Source organism: Lutra lutra, chromosome 1, assembly GCF_902655055.1.
Source record: "Lutra lutra chromosome 1, mLutLut1.2, whole genome shotgun sequence".
NCBI lineage: Eukaryota > Metazoa > Chordata > Mammalia > Carnivora > Mustelidae > Lutra > Lutra lutra.
Window position 1 is genome coordinate 13,519,031 of NC_062278.1, and position 24,210 is coordinate 13,543,240.

Consider the following 24,210-nt stretch of genomic DNA (forward strand, 5'->3'; position numbering starts at 1 on the left):
CGCGAATATCTTTTTCTGACTCATATATCCCAGGCCTTATAAGAAAAGGGCTTTCGGGGCACCTGGGTGGCTCAGTGGGTTAAGCTTCTGCCTTCGGCTCAGGTCATTATCTCAGGGTGCTGGGATTGAGTCTGGCATTGGGCTCTCTGCTCAGCAGGGAGCCTGTTTCGCTTCCTCTCTTCTGCCTGCCTTTCTGCCTACTTGTGATCTCTGTCAAATAAATAAAAATCTTAAAAAAAAAATAAAAATAAAATTAAAAAAAAAAAAGGAAAGGGCTTGGGGTGGGGGGTACACATACTATTGTCCTTCTTTTGATTTATCTTAAAGCCCGCACTGCAGTATGGGATAACATACACATGTGTGCCTACCCCACCACCTCTCGCCCCCACCACACACCTGAACCTGGCGTGGGTTTGACCCATGCCCCGTGAGTAAGAAGCCTGAGCGCCAAGGATGATGCCTGGTTAGTCATTATTACCTCTCCCATGGTCTGTTTTATGGTTGATGGAGAGGTCTGGATAAAGAAACATAGAAAATTGAAAGGGAGCGCTGCCGGACGTGGGTAGTGCTGGTGATGATATCGAGAATTGGCTGCCAATTAAGTAAACACCTCAGTGACTTGGCTCTGTATTTGGCAAGAAGACTGAATCTGTAGTAATAAAAACAAGCCCATTTTTGTTAGATGGTTCCCCACAATTAGAACCCACAAAACACTCAGGGTCTCACAGGCCATTGATAGATACTAGAAAAAAAAAAAAAAAAGAAAGTTTTCATGATGAAGAAAGTTCGAGAAGTTGGTTAAAAAAGCGAAGGGCAAGAATTCGGGTTCCCTTCTTTGACCATGGAATGCATTTTTCTTCAGGCACCTGTGAACATTCCCTGTGTTTCTACGGAGTGTGTACACATATCGGAAGACGGGGTAGAGTTGAGAAATGAGCGCAACACGTTTTGGAAGATGCAGACCTGACTTTTGATCATGGTCAAGTTTCATGCTCTAGACAGTAGACATGTTACTTACAATTGGAAATGTTTCCTTTTTTAAGGATGTAAGCAGTCTTCTGGTTACAGATTCAGATACCAAAATGATCATCATCTTTTTCCCCCTGACTAGTCATAACACTCAGCTTAAAAAAATCACAGTCCCATTAAACTGCCATCCTGTCCTGTTGTGTACAGTCTCATAATCTATTTTTTTTTAACCTTGCTCTGTGAAGAGCATATATTCCGTTGTAAAGAATATGAAGGACATGAACATTCTCTTAGCACAAAGAATTTTATTTAGTCACACCTTCATTTTTTGTGTACTTTGAGCTCATGGTAGGTACTTAGTTTCTGGGTCTTACATTGCATTTTTTGGTTTTTGTTTCATCCCCCCCCCAAAAAAAAAGGATCTTTAGGGCTGTTTCCGGAGCCTGAAGCCTTCCCCATCTTTGCATCCCCGTGAGATCTTGAACCAGCAAGGGAGGGTGCTGAGCACACACTGATCTGTAGTCCTAAAAGCTACAAAAAATTGAGATCCATCTCTGAAAGCAATAATCGGAGAGATTTTTTATTTTAGATGAGAGACGTCATGATCTTATTTACCTTTCTGGAAAACTGAGCCGAGCGGGTACTGCACAGATGGCAGTCTGTTCCTGTGAGTGTGGGGACGGAGTGAGAGAAACAGAACAAAGCAGGTGGCTCTGGTTCTGGCCCCGCTGGTGCCAACATTAGTTCAGGCCACACACAGTCCCCACTTCCCTGAGTTTGTTCAAGTGAGACATTGGTGGAACCAGAAGGCTGATATTATTTTGGTCATCGAGCTCTATTTAATGAATACACTTGATAAATCCCCTCTTCCTTCTCAGGGATGCTATTTTGAATGGAAAATCACTACTGGAAAAGCAAATCCCTACATCGATGATGGACACAAGACCTTCCCCCCGCTCCGTTATATCCTCTCCACCCCCAACAGGTTCCTCTTCTGCGTTTTGGAAGTGCTTATTAGGTGCTGAATTTTCTTTTTTAAGTTTTATTTATTTACGTCATCTTCACGCCCACCATGGGGGTTCAGACTTATAACCCCTGAGATCAAGAGCCCCATGTTCCTCCTGCTGAGCCTGCCAGGCACCTGCTCAAGGTGCCGAATTTTACTGAGGAGGAATAAGAAGCCATAGAGAAATTAACTGATTTGCCCCAAGTTGTCAAGTTACCCTGGTGCTCACAGAGGACTGTCCGTTACCTACCTACTGTGAGTGCTCTTTGGTTTGGTCCTTGAAAAAAATCCAGCTTCCTACCCTATGGAAAAGCAGAATTAGGACGCCCAAACCAACTCTCTCAGCTTGTTTTCTCTCAAGGTGAATATTTTCAGAAGGGGGCATGCTTAGGGGTTGGGAGGGCTGTAGTGATGCCTGAGCCTTCCGACGGTTGGTTTGGTTTAAATGTGGCCCTGTCAGTTCTAGCTAGCTCGGAGGACTTGCTTTCCCAGTGTGATGCATTAGTCATGAGCAGGGCGTAGGAGGATGTTGAACAATCATTCCGACCCTCCTCCCCATCACTGGGTTTTCAAGCTCAACTTCAAGCCCAGCTGCATTAGAACTGAGGACATGCTGGGGACACCCCCCGCCCCCACCCTGCTGTGTGCTTGAAGTCTTGGCTCAGGGGTGGGAGAGGGTGGTGATTTCAGATCCAGGGCTAGAGCAGAAATGTCACCATGGGGAAGCTTGTGTACCCAGGACCTCCATAATTTATGTATCATGCAGTGGGGTGGGGGATAGGAGAGGATTAGAAGTGTGGGGGCCGGTGTATTTGTGTTTTCCAGTTTGCAAATAATATTTTGATACTGTTTTCCATATTGAAGAAAAAAGGAAAAGAGAGCCATAATTCTTGATGATGTTGGCTACCAGCAGACATAAGCTCAGAGGGACACAGTTACCTAGAAATCTGTGACAGGGGCCCCTGGCTGGCTGAGTTGTTAGAGCATGTGACTCTTGATCTCAGGAGTGTTCAAATCCCACGTTGGGTATAGAGATTACTAGAACAAAATATTCAAAAAATGTTCTTAGAAATATGTGGCAAAGATGACATCAAGAAAGTGGGGCCACTGTTCTCAGTGACCCCCTCATGCCTTGGAGCTTGGGGCTACCAGGAACACTGTCAAGTAGATCTTTTAGAGCTCAAATCTGGTGGGTCGGTCAAGAACAACTACTGGAAAGGCTGTTGTAAACATTCTTGGTGGAATAATTTGAATCCTTTCTGTTCCTTTGGTTGATATTGATGCCACTACTAGGTATTGGAGAAAAAGTCTGTTGGACACATGATAGTTAATATTGTATGTTCACTTGGCTAGGCTGTGGTGCCCAGTTGTTTGGTTAAGCACCAGTGTAGATGTTACTGTGAGGTAAATTTTAGATATGATTAGCATTTAGATCAGTAGGGATTGAGTAAAGTGATTTTCCTCCATAATGTAGATGGGCTTCATCCAATCACTTGAAGGCCCTGTAACAGTAAAGGCTGAGGTCTTCTGGATGGAAGGAATTCTGTCTCCAGATGCCTTTGGAGTCAAGACAACAGCAGCATCTCTCCCCTGGGTCTCCACCTTGCCAGTCTGGCCCACAGATTGTGAGCTGGCCAACAGCTTCAGTTGCATAGCCAATTCCTTAAAATACCTGTCTCTCCATCCATCGATCCATCCATCCATCCATCCCTCCCTTCCTCCTTCCCTCCATCCATCCCTCCCTTCCTCCTTCCCTCCATCCATCCCTCCATCATCCATCCATCCATTTGCATCCTACTGGTTGGTTCCCTTTCTCTAGAGAACCCTAACATAGGACACGTGTGCCATGGAACATCATGTCAGAAAGTGATAAACTGTAATCCCTTCCTCAAGGAACTGGTGATCCTCCTAGAAGAGACGGATTAAGACAAGTGTTCCAGTAACTGATAACTGGGGATTCAGAGAAAAGTGGTGAAACTAATCTCGGAAGACCAGAGCTTTGCATAGTTTTCTAGTAAAACACTCCAACATAAAAAGAGAATTGACTTCCAATCACTCTATGAGCCATTTTATTTTGGGGAAAAGATGGGTATTTTCACCTTACAAAATCCTAGATATTGAAAATTTTATTCCATTATCAACCTGCCCCAGCTCCTCTGCCCTCACTAACCTCGTGAGTAAATCTGTGAGTCATGTGACTCTTTAGAAAGACTCCCCTTTATCCCGATGGATAGTCTCCCTGCTGGCTGTGCCGGGGGTGTTGGTATGTCGGGTAGCAGAGCAGGGATGCGAGGGACTGGATTCTGGAAGGACACTACGTGCCTCTTGAATGTGTGTTAGTTTGGGTTTGCAGTGATGAGTGCACTAGGTGGGCAGCAGAGAGGGATATTAGTGATGGGGATTAAAGGCAGGGAGACCTAGTATGAAGGATAGAAAACAAAGGAGCAGGATATAGAGAATACTTCAGGTACTTTGGAGGAAGAGGGGGAAGAAGGAAAAGATGGAAAGAAAGAAATGGGGACTCCTGGGTGGCTTACTTGGTTAAGTGTCTACCTTTGGCTCAGGTCATGATCTCACGGTCCTGGGTTCAAGTCCCACATTGGGCTCCTTACTTAGCGGGGAGCCTGCTTCTCCCTCTGCCCCTCCCCCTGACTTGTGTGCACGCGTGTGCACGTGCTCTCTCTCTGACAAATAAATAAAATCTTAAAAAAAAAAAAAAAAGAAAGAAATGAATGTTTGTGAAGTCCCAAAGAAGTACCAAGGAAGAGTGTTTCCAGATACATTCCCTCACTCCTCAGTACAAACTCTCAAGGCAAATTTCCCATTTTGCGGATGGAGAAAGTGGTATACAGGGATGATAGGTGACCGGTTCAAGGTCACAAGGACATTAGATGGCAGCTGAGGGCTAGATCTGACTGAACCCAAAGTCTGTGTTACATTGATAAATCACACTACCTTCTGGGAGGAATCCTAAGTGTGGAAGGTTTTGACCCTAAATAGTGTGTCAGGTTTGAACTGTCACTGGTTAGTCCCATGGAGGGGTCCAGAAGGGGGTTACAAAGGGGGATGTGTGCTGAAGACCAGGATTCAGGTAGCGAGGAGGGTGGAAGGAAGTGAGTTTATTAAAGAGAGAAAAGAGAAAAGTTCTCCATATGGAGAATTTGGTAGAAGGCCACTGGCAGGACCTATGATTGGGGTCAGGGGCATATCTGTAATGTGCCCGGAGTCCAAGGGAAGGAATCGTGTTTTGATGGCAGGCGGCCGGGGTTGGGGGTGGTGGGGTGTGGATGCTGATGGGAGGCCAAGGCCATTTGAACTCATAAGTGGGAGCTCCTTTAGCTACAAGTGGTTTTCTGGATGGGAAGCTGGCCAGACAGAATGAGGATTTCTTCCAGAAGATGAAACCTTTTCTTCCCACCTAGGAAGACCGAAGTTTCATTCAAAATTATTTCAAAAATGAGTTTTTGCTTTGTGTGTTGTTGTTGCTGGCCTCCCCCCACCCCCCCCCCCCCCCCGCTTCTAGACTATGTAACTGATACTTATTGGCTACTTATCCTCCTTATCCTACTTATCCTGGCTCTGAGATCCCCCACACCAAAAAATGCAGCCATGCTTGGGAACCTGTTTTTGCTTATTGCTTTTTGGCCAGTCATTGTGTTGTCTTGTTGGGGGTGGAGATCAGCAGGTTGCAAAAAGGAGTCCCTCCTTCCTGTATCATTTTACTTTTCCTACACATGGCATCGTTTTACCAAGCACTGCTGAAGGGATATTACCTGACGTCTTCATTGCAGGAAACACCATGTAATGGCCCCCAGGGACAGCTGGTCCTGTCAGCCCATAACTTCAGAGCAGCCTCAAGTTCTCACCTGAAGTTCTTCCAGAAGATTCTGGGAGATTTTGACACTACTGTGTTGTTGCTCCACAAGAAGGCTAAGCTGTGGGGGGAAATTTAGATTGTACAGTTGGGGAAACTGAGGAATTTGTCAACTAGGCTTATAAAACAAACCTTACCAACAGATTTGGGGTTAGTTTTTGTTGCTAATTTAAAAAAAATTTTTTTTTCATCATCATCATTATTTTTTATCATAATGACGTTTCTTCTGCTTCTGGAGAGTTCCGTCGCAGCTTGCAGACCCCACCTGTCCACCATGCCCCTGGAGGAAACCGTAAGCTTGGACCAAGTTGGAACAAGACGGGAGGGGGCGGGGAAAGGAATAGGTCCCCCAGGTGGTTTTGTTCAAGCCAGGATGAGGTGGCCTGGCCAGGAGGCATTCCTGTGAGCTTCCCACATGCCGTCTTTTCTCAGTTTCCAGGTCAGTGTTCTCTGGGTTAGACCAGTAGTCTCCAGTGTCGTGTGGATGCACAAGATGCTTTCCTTGGGGCGTGAGAAGGAAACTTCAGAATCTGTCTTTCTCTCTGTCTTGGGCACTTAAATTTTTGCGTGTTTCTGTTGGGTTCACATGAAGGATGCACATTATTCACACACACACAAAGGTAAAATGTGCATCGTTTGTTTGAACAGTAGCTCATGCCTGTGGCCGACGCGTTAGTTAAACGAGCGAGGACACGCGCCCATGCTGTTTGAGGTAGGCATGCTCAGAACCATTTTGCTGAATGAGGTTGCCCATAAAACCATTGGCACACTAGTACCCCGGACAGGAGTGCGCTCGCTAGTCCTTAGAAGGCAGGCCGGTGTCTGTTCTGCTTGCTTTGTGTGTGGTCTCATAGATACGACTTGGCAATGAATGTCAAGCTTTTTAAGCTAGTTGCTGTCATACGAGAAACAGATTTGCTTTGCGATTTTATGTATCGGTTTTTCTGCACGGGGTCTTTGATGTATCGCTGTTTCACGGCTGTTCCCATGGTTTCCCAGGAACCATCTTTATGTGAAAGGGGCTGATTATCCTCTTTTGACTACAGGGAATAGTCATAAAAAAGTCATTTGATTTTTTTTTTTTCCCCTTCTACTTAAAAAAAAAATCAAGATTGCAACCATTTCATGTGCTTTTCATTTCCCTCCCAATTTTTAATTCAGTTAGGATGAATGTTGGTCGTTATTCAGCCGAAAAGATCTTATACCAGTGTTTGAAGTAAGAATTGGTTGTTCCATCTTGCCTTTCTTTCTTTCTCTTTCTTTCTTTCTTTCTTTCTTTCTTTCAAGATTTTACTTATTTATTTGACAGAGAGAGAGAGAGAGAGCGAGCACAAGTAGGCAGAGCGGCAGGCAGAGGGAGAAGGAGAAGCAGGCTACCCACTGAGCAGGGAGCATGACATGGGGCTCAATCCCTGGACCCTGGGATCATGACCTGAGCTGAAGGCAGCCGCTTAACCCACGGAGCCACCCAGGCGCCCCCCATCTTGCATTTCTGGGGCCAAGCTCACTGGCACTTTTTGCCTTCATTGCATCATGTGTTTACTGGAAAGAGACTCTCATGACGGTTCCAATGATGATGCAGGTTTTAACTTAAGCAGGTTAACATGGAGTTCCTTTCAAGTGTAAGGTGGGCAGAAACTTCTAGAACCATCCTCTTCATTTAAAGAAATGGATGGTCAGGAAGGTTGGATTGACTCGAGTTGCTTGTGGCCCTAAAGTGAGTGCATGTCTTTTCTGCCATGGCTCTGAGCCCACTATCACACGTCAGACCCCAGGGTTCTCCAGTGTAACCAGACGGTAGCTGGAGGCCTGCAGTCCGCTTGCCATCTCACTCTCGTGTGGAAGGGGTGGCAGTTGTGCTCAAATGTTCCATTTGCGCTAGTGTCTGATACATTGCTGTGTGAGTCCCACACTCATCTCACTGTGATCTGTGCGGCTTGGGGGCCTCAGCCTTGCAGTTGGCGATCTTATTTAAGTGGTAAACCTAATCTCAGGGCGAGTCAGGAGCGTGGTGGGTGTCCTGGGGACCTGGAGAGTTCTGGGGGCTGAACTCCAATCTGATTTACATTTTAACTTCATGGCACAGAGCCCGAGGCAACATTTTATTTTTGTGTTACTGATGCTGTTTCATCCATTTATTATTATAGCCATTGGCTGAGTCAATAGAAGGCGTACTTGAGATAATGGTTTAAACTTTTGGCCTCTCACGGGTCATCAGAGGTTGTGTGTGTGTGTGTGTGTGTGTGTGTGTGTGTGTGTGTGTGTGGTATGTTTAAAGTTCTTCGATTATACAGTGGAATTGGCCAATATTTGTGTCTCCATAAATCCTTCCTGATCTAGGCTTTTTGGCAGCGTCTCTACCTTCTCCCTCCCTCCTTCCCACCTACTTCCTTCTGCCTTCCCCCTTCCTTCCTTCCTTCCGGTGCCGTGCTCATGTGTTCCAGCCCTGTTGCTCTGTGTCTGCATGGAAGGGACGCCATATTTCTAGTATGATCACTGTGCATTCCCACCTCTCAAGGGCAAAACTTCGGAATCGGGTGCTCTGTTTGACCTCATGGTGGAAGGTGTTACTGTCAACCTTCTTTGTCAGTTACCAAACTAGAAACTTCAGAAGCATCTCTCCCTTCTTTTTTCCCTGCCCTCCCCATTTTTGATGGATAAGTGTGTGGCCACTGAGTCCCGGTGACTTCCGCCCGCCATCCTCCTCACCTCGAGGCTCTCTCTCGCTGTCCCAGTTTAAGCCACCTTATCTCCAGCCAGCCACTGGCTGATTGACCCTTTGCAGCAAGCCTCCGCCTTCTCTTCCGTGCTAGCCAGGGTGGGCCGGGAAAAGTATTGGATTGCTTACCTCTGCTGATAAGATCCCATCGCAGACTCCAGTACACAGAAGGTCTGATTCCTTTGTGCAGTGTCCCTCGCCAAAGCCCATCTGTTAAGCCTTATCACCTCCAGCTCCCTTCTGTGCATCTGCCTCTGTGCAACACTGGACTGATGCTTTTAGCGAACAGCCCTTTGCTCTTTTCCTGGAAAGTTCTGCCCCCCACCCCACCCCACCCCCCTTTTTTTTTCACACTTCCTTCTGTCCCTGTTTATTTCCTCCCATCCTCACAAGCTAAGCCAAATCCTATTAGCGCAACAGGACCAGGCTCAAATGACAGCTTCTTCTGGCCAAATTAGCCTGTTTCTTCTTATCATTCACTATTGACAAGGCCAGGTGAGCCTTGACAGCTCCATGTTTGAGTGGAGAGGTGACCATTGTTTACTCAGATTTGGGGCATCATAAGGAAAATGGTCTCTTTCCGTATCCTGGGCATACGGTAGGTGCTCAATAAATGTTGGTTGAGTTAGAAAATTGTGTAGGCTCTTCTATAGACCGTTCACAAGGAGTTTTTAGATAGCCGTAAGCGTAACTATTTAAGATCTACTTTTATATGCTCTATTTCATAAGATGCTGTCTGTTTTGAGGCACACCACTGTTTTGTGTACCTCTAAGAAAGAAAATGGCGCCTGTGAAACCACACCGCACCATAGCCACCGTAAGGCACATCGAATTTCAGAGATATTCAAAGTGACAAATGTGTTTTTCTTAGAATTTTAGAATTTCTTAGAATCAGTGAAATAAGGAACTGTGTTTTATCTGCCGGAGCTTGTGTAGTCTTAGTTTTATAACTGCCAAAGGGTTGGAGGTGATGTGCAGATAAAAAATTGAGGTCATTTTAAATGTGGGTTTTTTTGTTTGTTTGTTTTTTGTTTTTTTTTTTACTTTAAAACGAGAGAGTAGAAGAGCATTTCGTGCTGAGTAGCCTGGGACTACCTTGAGATGTCCTGTCAGTCTTGTCTCATGAATGAGCCCTCGTTTCTTCCTTTTTATTTTTATTTACTTATTTTTTAAAAAAGATTTTATTTATCTATTCAGTTGCGAGATCAAGTAGGGAGGGCAGGGGAGAGGGAAGGAGGGAAAAAAGTAGGCTCCCGCTGAGTGTGGAGCCCTTCGTGGGGCTCGATCCCTGGACCCTGAGATCATGACCTGAGCTGAAACCAAGAGGCGGACGCTCAGCTGACTGAGCCACCTAGGGGTGGCTAGAGGCCCCTGGTTTCTTCCTTTTTAGAAGATGGGGACTTACAGGTAAAGAATCAACCCCATTTTGAAAATCCTTAGGAGGAATGCCTTTAAAAATTTGTCACAAATCATCTTCTTTGACATTGAAGTGGAAGATTCTTCGCTGCGCTGAAATGTTTTCCTTAGCCTTCGGTTAAAATTCCCTGTTACCACCTAAACGCGTATCAGGATCAGTATTCCTGATATCCCCTTCCCAGCGGCATTGCACAGGACCTGTTCAGTGTCCCTTTTTCCGTAAGGCAGCTGTGTTTCCTGCCGTCATACTTGCTCACTGAGTTTTGGTCAATGTAATTAACAATGTAATTAACAATTACATTGTTAATCTAATACGTACACATATACATTCTTAATATTTTTAGTTTCTCTTCCTTCCTCTCCGTCTTTAGTATCTGGTTTACTGAAACCTCTTTAGCCATTTCATCTGGGAGGATTTTGCCATCTCAGGCATGCCTTCTGCCGACACAGATGCCACCAGCAGCAGGAATGGCTACCAGCTGGGGGCATGATTCTTTCTGATGGTCCCTTTAGCCTCGAGTGTGAGGGACCAACAGTGCAGGTTTGGGGTTTCCCGGCCTGGTAACGTCTCCACAGGGGCTTTTGTGGTATTTTCTCTCCCCTCTGTGTCAAAGGCAGTCCCGGGCCCTGTTGCTGGCAGGTGTAGTTGCTGCACGGCTGCTGGGGTGCGTGGCCTCAACCCAGGGAGCTCTTCCCTGACTCACAGAGTGGCCCTCCCATGCAGTGTAGGGGAGGCTGCTCAGTTCACAGAACTGCTGTGCCTCTATGGTAGCAAATGGGACCAAATCGCCAGGGTGACCACATCGAGCTCTGCTTCCTGATGAAGAAGGAGGACCCCTTGACAGCTCGATTACATTTCGGGCTGAAAGACTTCCCTCCAGGCTGCTCAGTGAGAGAACAGGTGAAGAGAGAGGCCAGGTTTTAGGGGTTGGAGATCAGCAGGGGAATGGCAGGTTGCCCTTTCACAATGCTGGGTCACCTGGGAGGGCCTGGAGAAGGTGGTAGAGTCAGCCAGCAGCGGTTGAGACTGAAAAGTCCCTACTCTTGGGATGCCCTTCTGGTCAACTATGTCCTTCAGAGTGGAGGACTGCTCTCCAGTCAGTCTCCTGGTTATAAACAGCAGGCGTGGAAAGCCAGAAAGACCTAGAACCAAAGTCCCCCTCTGGAGCTGCAGTCTTTGACAGTGAAAGAGGAGCTGCCCTAACCCACACCCATTGTCCCAGTGTTTTGGGATCTGGGGCTTCTTCCTGTCCCTAGGGAGGCTTCTATACAGCTGGTGTGGGAGCAGGAGGCAGGTCTGCCCAGGGAGAGGGACTTGGGTGGCAGGACTTTGGAAAAGACGTTGTTGGAAATCTAACTAAGGCGATTGATGTGTTTTGGAGAAGATAATTCTGGTGTGCAGTTTAAGGATTGTACGCTCTGGTGGGTCTCACAGGGGGTGTGGAAGCACTTTGAATGGAGTACTGTCCTCTCCCACTGTCCTCTCATGGGGACCTAGTTCCCTCACTGGAACACGCTGGTAAGTTAAGGCCCAGCATGGCGGAATGCTGAAGGACAGATTTCAGCATTAGCCGTTAACTGTGTTCTGCTCCTCTTCCATGATCCTTGGGGATCAGATGTTTCATTCTCCCTTATAGTGACATGGGTGTGCTTTTTGACATGACTCAAACTTGAAGTTGAGAATTTGGGATCTGGGAGCCTGGAGCTGAGTGGGCTCTCACAGCACATGGTCACTCCTCTTGGAATGTTGGGTGGATTTCTCAAGTGTTTGGTAGCTTTGCCATTTCTTAGTGGGAATGATACTACTTAGATTTTTGAGAAATTACATGGCTCTCGTGGTCAGTCCTGGGGAAGCTGTTAAATCCACTTTGGTCAGTTGGGCCTTGTTTGGGCCCTTGTTGGGCCCAGCCGTGGGGGCGTTTGGGAGATTGGATGGCCAGCTGTGGAACACAGCCCTCTGGGACTGGCAGTCTCCAGACTTTCTTGGATGAAGCTGGGAGGGAGCTCCGTAGCGAGTGATGCAATGTTGGAGTTGGATGCATTGGCCGTTGCCAGTGTCCAAACGTAGCTGCAAGACAATAAACACCAAGAACCGAGGGAAACTTAGAAGAGTGTTTTGGCCTCAAGCCTCTGACACCCTGCCAGACAGATAGTAAGCATTCCATAAATGGTAGATCGCGCTGAGTTGGGGTAGAACGTGTTACTTCACTTTGAAACACACTGACTTTACTCCTATGAAATATGGTAATGTCTGTCCCTGCTGAACCTGTTGGTTAAGTATTGCCAAAGATTCACTGTTCTAAAATTAAAGTTATTATTTTAGTAGAGCTTTCTTGACTTATAGCTGGCTTGAAAATACTGGTTCTTTGAACATGTTTCCTCAGTTACCTTGAGATACACTTGGATATACTAGGAAACAGCATTGCTCAAAACTAGTGTGGTGTTGGGATATGGGAACTTTCAGGGATTTTGTTCAACTGATAAGGGTGTCTGTTTTTACCTGTCGCAAAAACACTGTTGGGCCAAAGCCATGTCATCCACGCTCTAGGGAGTAGGAATTTGGAGCCCCCGTCATCACCTGTCCATCTGTGCTAAACATCCTGCTCCTGTCTTGAGTCCTCACATGGTTCTCCTGGGAGGGAAGGTGTGGCACATCTTCTCTGGGGTAGAGTCTCAGTTTTCACACAGAGTGGACAAGCTCTCTCCTGGTGGATCCCTCACCTCATGCCAAATGAGGGTGGCCATTCTGTAGCATGACCCAACCCTACTTGGGCATGAGCCAGAGATCCCTACCTTAAGTTTCCAACCCCTCAGGACTCTGGAGAGCAAACAGGGATTAAGGACAATTTCCTGGAGGGTTATGTAGCCTCTCTACTCTTAAGCAGTTTTCTACTTCTTCAGAACTTCTGTTACTGAGTTGTGGTTTTCTTTTTTAATCATTTCTCAAGAAGACACATCACTGTGAAGTGTGTCACTGAGCCCATGTGGAGGACATGGCCCAGAGCAGTGCTTATCATCACAGTGACCTCGGAGAACCACTGTGGAAATTTCTGTCTGGTCTTGGTACTAAGAACATTCATCCTTCTTCTGACCATTTGATTAGGAATTGTGAATTTTACAACTGCCATGTTTTCTCAGTTTGAGTTGGCTGTTACAAAGCTTACTATAAATAGAACTGGCTGGGTAGCTTGATAGGGTATGATGGTTACCCTTATTCCCTCTATCCTTTGGGTTTCTTTTGGGTTTTTGGGGGTTAGTAATTTCTTCTATTTTAGATTATGTATCTTTTTTTTTAAGATTTTATTTATTTTAGAGTGAAAGAGTGTGCACGCATGAGCAGGGGGAGGGGCAGAGGGAGAGGGAGGAAGTATGGAACCTGATGTGGGGCTTAACCTCATGACCCTGAGATCATGGCCTGAGCCAAAACCAAGAGTCGGACACTCAAGTGGCTAAGCTACCCAGGCGTCCCTAGATTGTATATATTTGAAAGTCCCTCACTACTGAGTCCTTTGTTGAATAAATAGTTAAAAAAATATGTAAAAAAGATGACCAGTGAATTTTCTTTAATTTTTGAATCATGTAAAATTTTTCAGTGCCCTAGACCGATCCATCCATCCATCCATCCATCCATCTACAGATTTTTAGACTTAAGTATGAATAGTGAAAACTAAATTTTTTTGGTGCTAATTACTTTTAAAATAAACATTCAGAATTCTGACTTGTTCAGGATTTTGGTCCAAGACCTCTAAGCCCCCTTCCCTCTGCTACTCATTTTTAAGGTTCACGGTAAGGGGAAACTTCCTGATTCTCATTATTTCACTAACTGTGGAACAGTTTTGGGCAGTGAAGTCATAATGAATAGAATTAAGAGTTAACATACTTAGGTAGCATTTTATAGTTTGTGTAATGGTTCGTGTTGATTCTGTCTTTTAACAATCTTTTTAGGTAGGTAAGTAAGGTTGATAATCTTACATCCTCATTTTTCCTATTGATTATACTTGCCCAGGGTCACATAAGCACGAGAGCTTGGTGCACGAGCCTGGGTATTTTAAGAGCATGTACAGTGTCCCTTTTTCTATATACTTTGGTCTCTGGAACTTGCTAGGACTTAAAAATGACAGGATGTTCCTTAGGAGTGTTTTTTTGAAGGTGAAAAAGGAAGTTCTGGTCTGGGAGACTTTTTAGGAAAAACTATGGGTCCACTGTCGTGGACACAATATTTCTGACATCTGTCATATTGTCAGCTCACCTCAGACTGGAAGGTTGGGGCCGTGGAACCCCTCCGCCTTGTCCATTTTTGCAAGTATATGGAGCCAGAGATGAGTTTTGGTAATTCCTTCCCCCACTTCCAGCACTCATACTTCCCTGTGAAAACTGCTTGACACCTGACCCAGAGATGGACTGTAGGAGTTGACGGTGAATCAGAATGAGACTGAAAAATGCGGTACAGTCAGCGTTCATGCCCCATGAGTGTAACATAAGCAGGCCGCTGGTGTTGCTGGATTGCATCACAGTGGCATGTGCGCACCGTGACGAGTTGAGTAGATCCCATCTTCCAGCTGCGTCAGTCAACTCCCTTGTTGCCTCCCAACAAATTTAAGGTGACTTGTGTCATCCCACTTATAACACGGACCCACTTTCATTGAGTCAGACACCCTCTTTGCAGGAAGTCCCAGTAACAGTGGACTCTTACGGTGTACGTCTTACAGTTTACAAATGCCAAGTGATGGTGGAATCGTAGCTAACGTTTATTGCAAACTGAGGGCATGGTAGGCGCGAAGCTAGTCAAGTGACACAGATGATCTTCAGTGCTCTTGATACCCCAGTGGTTTACGAGCTATTCTGTTGCAGAGGGGTGATATGGAGAGTTTGCCCCCAGATCACCAAAGTGAGTGGTGAGGCCAAGATTTGACCTCATGCAAGCATTAAGACTGAGGCTCAAACCCCCAGCCATGAACTTGGTGCATAGCTGCCTTCCATTGAACCTGAATTCTTTGCAGTTCTTGAAGAAAACTCCGAGTCTGCTAATCGTTCTCAGGGGCCATGGTGGAGTCAACCACTCTGGGCAAAACGAGTACTGCTTGGCACGTTGCAACCACAGCCTTTCGGCAGATTGCAAAAAATCCATGAGGCTCTTCATTCATCCACGTCACAGGTCAATTCCACTGCTGGGGTCACAGGGAACATCCCCCCCCCCACCTATATCAGACAAAAATTCTACCAACTCAATTTTGTTTTCCTGCAGTGTTTTATAAAAATAATTTTAAAAAATGCCTTGTAACTCTCATCTTCTTCCCCATATTGTTCTTCTGCTCAGGAATTAGAAGGCTGTAGATGGAGAAAAATTATAGTTCTGGAAGGTAGAACACATCCTTCTTTTAAAGTATAAGAAAATGCATTATCAGCTTCTGGGGAGCAGGTGGAAGGGCAGCTGCCCGCGGGCTCCCATTTGCCAGCAAGAATCCAGCCTTGCAAATTATTGACAGCTGGCACCGTAATGAGTCCATTTCAATATAAATGGGCTGTTGCTTATTAATTTCTGCCAGTTCCTAGGCAATTCAGGAACTGCTTTGAAAATTTGAAAATTCGCAGAGAACAGCTTCAGGAGGATGCCTAGGAAAAGAGAGAGAACAAGCTAGCAATGGGGGAATTCTGGAAAGGGCACGTATTGTAGGGTAATAATGGGGTATGGCTGAGGACGCGGGCTCCCTTCCTTGCAAAGCGTGAGTCACCCACTTCAGGTTAAATAGTACGTTTTCTGAGATAAGGAAGAATCGCAACTTCTCTGATTGTTCTGTTCTCTGTGGATGTGTGCATTTATTTATTGACTTCTTCTGTGGGGCTGCCTTCCACAAAGTAGGCAGTTTTCTCTGGGTTCCTGTTCAAAGCGTTGGGCACCCCAGGCTCACACCTTGCTGGAACCAGCAGCAGTGGGTAGCGGCAGTGGGCAGCCCCACAGAGGGATGTCCGGGAGGAGGGCGATAAGGTGCAGTACCCCCTCACTACGGGACCCCCAGATTGTCTTTCTTCCTTTGTATTTGCAGTTTCATCTCAGAAGGCAGGCTTTTTTTTTCCCCCTTAAAAAAAAATACCATTTTTTTAATCATTTTTTTTTTTTTAACACTGCTTGTTCCTGGAGCCATCCTTGTCCATGTATCTTCTGTGCTAAAAAGCAGTTTAGGTATTTCACTAAGTTCTTTTCTGTACATATTCTTCATGACTTGCCTCTGAATTTGATGTCTGGCCAGCTGAGAACGTGTATGCCATGAACTCTGTGTGTTTTGCGTTTTTTTGTTTTGTTTTGTTTCACTGTCTTTTGATGTTTTCTTCAACCTTTGTCATAAATGTAGCTGTTTTGATAATAACCAAGACTCCCTTGTTTGCTTTTATTGATTATCTCTGTTCGTTGAGACCTTTTGAAGATGAAGAAGGAGCCATGGGAATCATTCCACAGTAACCCGTTTCTGTTAGCTGCTGCTTTTCTCCATAGAAATAGGGGGAAATGATAATTTGGTCTGTAGGACTGGTTCTTACCGTAAATAAGGATATGCTTGTATTTATTTAGGGATCTGATTATGCCTGCACTCTCTACCTGTAGCTGAAGATTGTGCTGTTAGATTTGGGGCTTGGTATCACACACAGAATGGATGTCAGAGAATTAAGGAGAATGGGCTCCTTGGAAAAGGCCCGTGTTCTGTGTTCTGGCTGACCACTTCCTTTCTCTTTTCCGTCCTTTGCAGGTTTTCGGCACATCCTCAGACACTCACAGGAGACGATGATGGCCTCCCCGAGGGGCAGGTGCTGACACTTTCCCCAGTCCCTGCCGCTGTTCATCCTGACGCCATTTCCCATCTCAGTATCTAAATGCCACAGTGCTCTTGGGGCAAGTTGGGCTGGGAACCACTGTTGCCTTGTAAGGTAGGTTTGTATGAGTCGTTTTGAGCCCATATACATCCGCATGAATCAATGGAAACACTTCCAAAGTGGTGGGACTGATACATTTTAGTGTAATTGGAATTGCTGGGTTGCATGTAGCTCGTGGGAAAAAGAATTTGGAACCACTTCTTTGGATTAGGGTTACACCCAGCTAAGAATTCAAAAGCATTAGCATTCAAACTTAAAAAAAAGAAAAGAAAAGAAAAGAAGAAGCCGGTACCTATGAGATCTTTTCTCTCCCCTGTGAATTGCCCTCAGGGTCTTTTAAATTTATCCCTGAGCTTTGCCATCTTTTTATTGGATTATTTTGAAAAAGACCAACCTAGCTGCATATCTGAACTTCAAAACAATGATATATTTTGTTTCTGGTTTGGGTGATCTCTAAAAAGCAAAATAAATACAGTCAAAATAATAATCTTTCTAAATCAAAGATCATCTTTTATTTGTTGCAAAACTTTCCTGTTTAGTCTCTTGTGTTAGGGGTGTTTGCGTGTGACTTGGCAAAACACTTCTCATGGGTTTGTAAAGATTGAGCAAAAACTTTCAGAACTTTGTCTCAGTTTAATCTTAGCTCCCCCCCACCCCCTACCCTACCCCTGTCTTCAAGCTCAGCCTCCAGTAGAGAAAAAACAGGCTTGAAACCAAGACCTCCCACTAGAAGCTAATTTTAAATTTGCAATCTGTTGTCTTGTGATTTTCGCTTCAAATTTAACTTTGAAATAAATACATTTCATCCTTTCTCCTGCAAATTTGGAGGTCTGTTTTCAAGTCATAGAAGGGTGATCATTATGTTTATTTTAATAAGTTTTTAAATACCTCGGGGGAGTGAAAAATCATATTATTAATAATTACAATTTCTGTGCATCATTCAATGCCTTATGCTTGGATTTCGCAATGTCCTCACCAATGACTGAGGAGCCTTGCTTTGGGAGCTCACTTTTGTCTTGAATGTGATATGAATTGGGTCATTTTGGGCCCACTAATGAGCTCTGATGTTTTATATATTTGAAGAGCCCTTGTTTTAAGGGATTCTGCATGGGGAACACTCCCGCTGAGGAGAGCTATGTATTTAGGTGACCAAGATGGGGGTGGGTACGGCAGGGTCCCTGCCATTATACTAAGGTGGGAAGGGGGTCCATACAAAGCAAGACAAGTGTGTCACTGTACAAATAACCACGCAACAGACGCCATGTAAGGAGGTCAAGCAAAGTGCTGTTGAGAAAGCGTGATTAAATCCAAGCTAGATAGTATTTTCTTTACCTTAGGTAATTTTTCCCAGCCATCTGTTACGAGTTTGGGTTTGGTGTCGTTTGTTGTAGCTGTCAGCACAGTGCCCACATCCTCACTCTCTTCAATTATCCAAAAAACCCAGGGACTTAAAGCATGTTAACATGTTTTATTTATTTGCCTTTCCTTAAAATCAATTACCGGTTCAGTGCAGAAACTTTAGAAAATACCACCCCCCCAAAAAAAGTATAAGTTTTGAAAAATTGAAATTACCCACAATCACTCTATCCAGAATGATTGCTTTTAAAATTATTATACAGGTCTAGCACGTGTGTGTGCGTGTGTGTGTGTGTGAGAGAGAAAGTGAACATATTATTAATATTCTTAAAATTTTAACCTGCTCAAGGTTGAGATTGTGCACCTCAAATAGAAGTTTTTTGTTTTTTTTTTTAGACTTTATTTATTTGTCAGAGAGAGAGAAATAGCACAAGCAGGGGGAGCGGCAGACAGAGTAGGCAGAGGGAGAGGCAGGCTCCCTGATGAGCAAGGAGCCTGATGTGGGACTCGATCCCAAGACCCCGAGATCATGATAGCCAAAGGCAGATGCTTAACCACTGAGCCACCCAGCCATCTCTCAAATAGAAGTTTTTACTTCTGAGAGTAAGAAGATTTTTGCTCCACTGATGTTTGACCCTTAGTTCTCAAGGTGATGAGGTTATTTCTAGTTCCTTTGTATCTTCTTCTTTCTGTCGCTGTTTTCCCTCTGAACAGTCTGAAGTTACAAGAATATTTTTGTTTGTTCCTCTCTGCCCAGAGTCCTTGGCCATGGGGTGGTTTTCTATGAACTAGAAAGTTTTCTCATGTAATATGGAGAAAACGTAACAGTGTGATGAGAGACATAGTTTGCGTGATTTGTGTTGGGTCGTACAGGTCTTACCTTTCTTTTTTATTGGTGTTCTGTTTCTCTACTCCTGTATAATCATTGATGTTCATAATGATTTTGTGTAGACATTGTGAGCAGTTGAGCTTTTCATTTATTTCAAGAGTGCTTACCTTTACTCGGGGAACATAGTTAGAGTAGTGGCTTTATTTTATTTTATTTTTTGGAGAGGAAATTTCTAAAGAAAAACATTTTACTTATTATTTTTTTTTTTTTAGAGAGAGTGCACTTGTGTGCCGCAGGAAAGGGGCAGAAGTAGAGAGAGAGAGAAGAGAGAGAGAATCTTAAGCAGGCTCCATGCCCAGTGCAGAACTGGACACGGGGTCTTTTTTTATGACCTTGAGACCATGACCTGAGCCAAAATCTAGAGTCAGATGCTTAACCAGCTGAGCCACCTGGGGAACCCAGAGAAAAAATTTTAATATTGAAGAATTTTTTCCCCACTTCATCGATGAATTTGGGTGTGCTTTGCGTACATTTCCTAGTATGTGAGTCCCAGAATATATTGGCCTGCAGTTTCAATCATGTGATAGCTGCTTTAAAAGTCTTTGCTATTCCAACATCTGGGTCACTTTAGGATCGACATCTATGGATTGCCTTTTCCCTGGAGAGCTGGTTAGAATTTCTGGGTTCTTTGGAACACATTGTGGACATTTTAAGTGTCATATTGGGAGACTTGAGGTCCTGTTAAAATCATCTGGAAAATGATGGTTTTCCTTTTTTGCTGTTTTAGCAGGCAGTCCACTCGGCCAGGTCCAGATTGCAAGTTGGGTTTCCCCTTCGGTGGGTGATGGCTCAAGCATCCGTTCTGTCCGTCCCATCTCTCAGTCTTCACTGGGCGTCTTTGGATTTGTCCCACACATGGGCCACTTGCTTGGCAGTCTGGGAGGTGGGCTGTGGTTTTATGTAGTGACTCGGTTCCCAAAGCCTTTACCGTCTTGCTTGGGTCGGTCTGAGGCTGGGCATCTGAGGGGCGTGAGCCTGGGACTTGTATGGATTCATACACAGCACTGGTGGATTGGCTTCTCCAGCTCTCTTTCCTCGGAGACCCCCCCTCATTCCTTGGTTGGCAGGAGCCACTCTTCTTGGTTCTTTGGCCAGAACAATGGGGTGCATCTTGGGAATTTTTGCTCACCTGTGTCAGAGGTGTACTTCTGCATAAGACTGGGAGAGAGGAACCAGGAAACTCACTCTTGCACGAGCAGCTTCTGGTTTTGACTTCCCCACACAGCATGCTTGTGTTTGCACTTTGGAATCTTTGGGCAATTGCTATTTTCTTTGGCCCCGAGTTCTTCAGTCTTTTATCAGTCAGAGAAAGGTCCGTTCTCGTGGCGAGTTCTGTTTCGTTCATTACTTTATGGAGACTGAAGCGCTGCCCCAGTTAATCAGCTCTACCTCTCTGTTTAACCTCCCTTTGGACCACTGGTTTGTGCTTACTTTGTGTTTCCTGGTAAGAGATGCTAGGTGATGCTCAATGCATGTGTATTTTTTTTTTAAGATTTATTTATGTATTAGAGGGAGAATAGGGGGAGGGGCAGAAGAAGAAGGGGAGAGAGAATCTCCCAACAGACTCCCACACCCAGCACAGAGCCTGATGCAGGACTCGATCCCATGACCCGGAGATCATGACCTGAGCTGAAATCAAGAGTTGGATGCTCAGCCAACTGAGCCATCCAGGTGCCCTGATAGCACGCTTATTTTTTATTGCCTGATTTGTTGAGACTATATTAGAATGTTTTAGATGTTTTAAACTATATTAGAATGTTTTAGCTATAAAAGCAGATTTTAAAATGTTTCATCTTGAAGAACTCTCACTTTTATTTTTTTTTGAAAGAGAGAGCAAGCGTGTGAGTGGAGAGGGGTGCAGAGGGAGAGAGAGAGAGAGAGAGAATCTTAAGCAGGCTCCATGCCCAGCAAGGAACTCAACTCAGGCTCAGTCTCACCACCCTGAGATCACGGCCTGATTCAGAATCAAGAGTTGGACACTGAACTGCCTGAGCCACCCAGGTGGCCCTGAAAAATTCTCACTTTTAAACAGAAATTCCGTTTAAGCAGACTATTTCGGGTATTTAAGGCTTTGCTTTTTAAATTTTGAAATAATTAGAGATTCACAAGACATTGTACAGATGATGTACAACCTAATGGCTGTTCTTACTGATAAATTTCCTTAAGATACCTTTTCACTTACTCACTGTGTATTTAACTTGGTGGATTTCAAGGAATGTACTAGGATTACCTGAAAAGTTTAACTCATTGCTTTAAGAGAAAGATCATGGTGGTAGAAAAAGCCACACTGCCTCTAGTGTCTAGAATCTCGATAACTGACCCCGCACCACTGTCAGGTGACCCCCTACCCAGCGTGCCACTATGCCACCATGTCTCCCTTGCCTCCATTTTGTCTGGGTCCTCTGAGGCCGAGTACGTCTACACTGTCCACCTAGACAATGGGGAGGGGTACCCTCTGAACTCTGAATTCTGTAGGGACAGCTCTCAAAAGAGGAGGCAGGGAAGAATTGAGGGCAAGAAGTAAAATGAGGCAGAAAGCAAGGCCTTCATTCTTTGGCCAGGTAATTGGGGGTGGGGAGCAGAGTGGAGCAGGGGCGAGTGGTCTGGGATGAGGGACCTTCAGGTGGAAGGGAGCCAGAGTGACAGGCATGTTGATGACCACTGTGTCCTTGAGACATCTGATGGAAGGGGCTAGCATAGTTAAGTCTGACATTGTGGTTTTCTCTAGTCCACACTGTGGTATTGTTCCCTAATTTGTGTCGTGGTCCCATTCTCATCTCCTTTTTATTGTGGTTGTATGAATTTCTGCATTCTAGGTTAAAGTTTAGTTTGTCATTCACTCGTTCAGTGTTTTGCCGCTGAGCACCATTTACCTTTCAGGCGGTGTTCTAGGCACTGAGGATGTAGCAGTAAATAAGACAAGCAGAACTTTTAGCCCTCCTGAAGCTTATGTTCTGGTGGGGATGGACAGAGAATAAAAAAGTTAAGTAAGTGAAATATATTGTGTGTTACGGTTGTGATAAAGGCTAAGGAGGAAAAGAAAAGAAAAGGGGTAAGGATTGAGCCCTGTTGGTGGGGGGCTGTCATTTTGGATAGAGGTCAGGGAAGATCACCCTGAGAAGACAGTATTTGAGTCAAAGTCAGAATGAACTGGAATGTGAGTGAGGTAGTGAAGGATGGTTGCAGGCAGAAAGAAGAGCATGGGCAAAGGCCCTGGGGCAGGCTCAGGTAGCCAGAACTTAGACCTTTGAAAAGAAAGTATGAGAAGCCAGATTTGAGGTCTAAATACTGAGGGTTGTTCTTGTGATAAAATCTTGCCCAATACCTCTTACCTAATCCCCCTCCCTCTAAGTGCTCCCTGAAAATGTAATTTATTTGGAACCACTATCATGCTACATAAGGAAGTGATAGTTTTAATAAGTTTAAAACTGGAGACAGTTTCTGGCTAGAGGTTGAGTACTCTTATTCTGACACTCTTCTTTGTAATTTCTTTTTTTTTTCTTCTTTTTCATTTCTGTCCTGTTTTTTGCATTTCAGTCTGACCTTGATCTCTGTTTTCTCACCTCGTGACAGTGTGATGATCTCGTTGGTGAGGTACTACTGATCACTCACCTTCTGCTCTGTTCCTAAAATGCATGACCGCTGACTGTCTCCCTGTCCGGAGTCGAACACTTCTAGCCTCCGTAGAGGCTACTGAGGAACTGAAAGCTGCTTTCTGCCCCGAAGTCCCTTCCTGACTCACGGGAACAGACTGGGTGCGGATGTAAATTACGAACTGGGTTTTTTGTTTGCAATAAAAGTCAGTGATGGGGTTAAACAGAGACTAGGGAGGTATTCAGATGATGGAAGTCGCTGGCATTTTACCTTTTTGTGCAGGCAGAGGATTAGAACTTCCAGTTCGCCCGTGTTCTGGAGGGGCACAACATTCCCATGGGGCAGAGATTGTCTCAGAAAGAGGAGATTGTGTCTGTTGAATGCCATGAGCAATTTTATTTATTTATTTATATACTTTTTAAAGATTTTATTTATTTATTTGACAGAGAGAGATCACAAGTAGGCAGAGAGGCAGGCAGAGAGAGAGAGGGAGGAAGCAGGCTCCCTGCTGAGCAGAGAGCCCGATGTGGGGCTCGATCCCAGGACCCTGAGATCATGACCTGAGCTGAAGGCAGAGGCTTTAACCCACTGAGCCACCCAGGTGCCCCATCCATGAGCAATTTTAATTTTTCATGCTTCTGTTAACTTCTGCGTCCCCCCACCAACGCCACATGAGCCCTTGTGGTTCTCACCAACCTTTCAGGAAAAGTTTTCAAATTAAGGGCTATTTCAGCAGGTCCCCAGCAGCTGATTTTTCTTGACTTGCTTCAGACTTCCTGCCGACTCTGTTTAGGTCACCCCGTGAGAATTTCTCTTGGTAGGATTTAGGAGATTTGGCATTCGTCTCTAAATTCTAGTTCTGAAGATAAAAATGGCTTCTTTCCTACCTTGGCCGGCTGGAAAGAATCCTGCTACTAAAAATGCTATTAATATAACAGGCCCGTCGGAGTGATGCATTAGGTGCTGTAATTCTTGAAGGTTGGGGCCATTTCCTTTAGGAAACCTCTCCTGAGGCTTTTAACTTGATTGCTTTTCTGTTGGCAGAAACGAGCCTCACCAAAAAATGTGTTGTTGGGAATACGCCTGTCAATTTATATTTGCAGGCTTTTAATACGTAGAATAGAGAAGGGTCCTCTTTGTGGGTGTGAGGAGACAGTTTTGCTTGTCTTACATGCAGTTCTGCCCCCATCATTCTTTTCCTTCTTTTAAACTTGAACCTGTTGATTTTTTTTTCTTTTTTTCTTTTTTTTTTTTTAAAGATTTTATTCATTTGACAGACAGAGATCACAAGTAGGCAGAGAGGCAGGCAGAGAGAGAGAGGAGGAAGCAGGCTCCCCGCTGAGCAGAGAGACCGATGTGGGGCTCAATCCCAGGACCCTGGGATCATGACCGGAGCCAAAGGCAGAGGCTTTATCCCACTGAGCCACCCAGGCGCCCCTAAACCTATTGATTCTTAAAGTGGAACCATGGCTGACACTCGTTCTAAGCTTTTTATTATTTATTGGCAAAACATACGGATACAT

The 24,210-nt window shown here is 44.9% G+C and overlaps 1 protein-coding gene across 1 annotated transcript in view; it reads left to right on the plus strand.

Annotated features, from left to right (window-relative positions):
• TIAM1 (TIAM Rac1 associated GEF 1) overlaps positions 1–24,210 on the plus strand; it is a 383,611-nt gene that overhangs the window by 222,990 nt on the left and 136,411 nt on the right. The window contains 1 exon segment of the mRNA XM_047721169.1: positions 16,725–16,902. The gene's annotated coding sequence lies outside the window, so the exon portion shown is untranslated.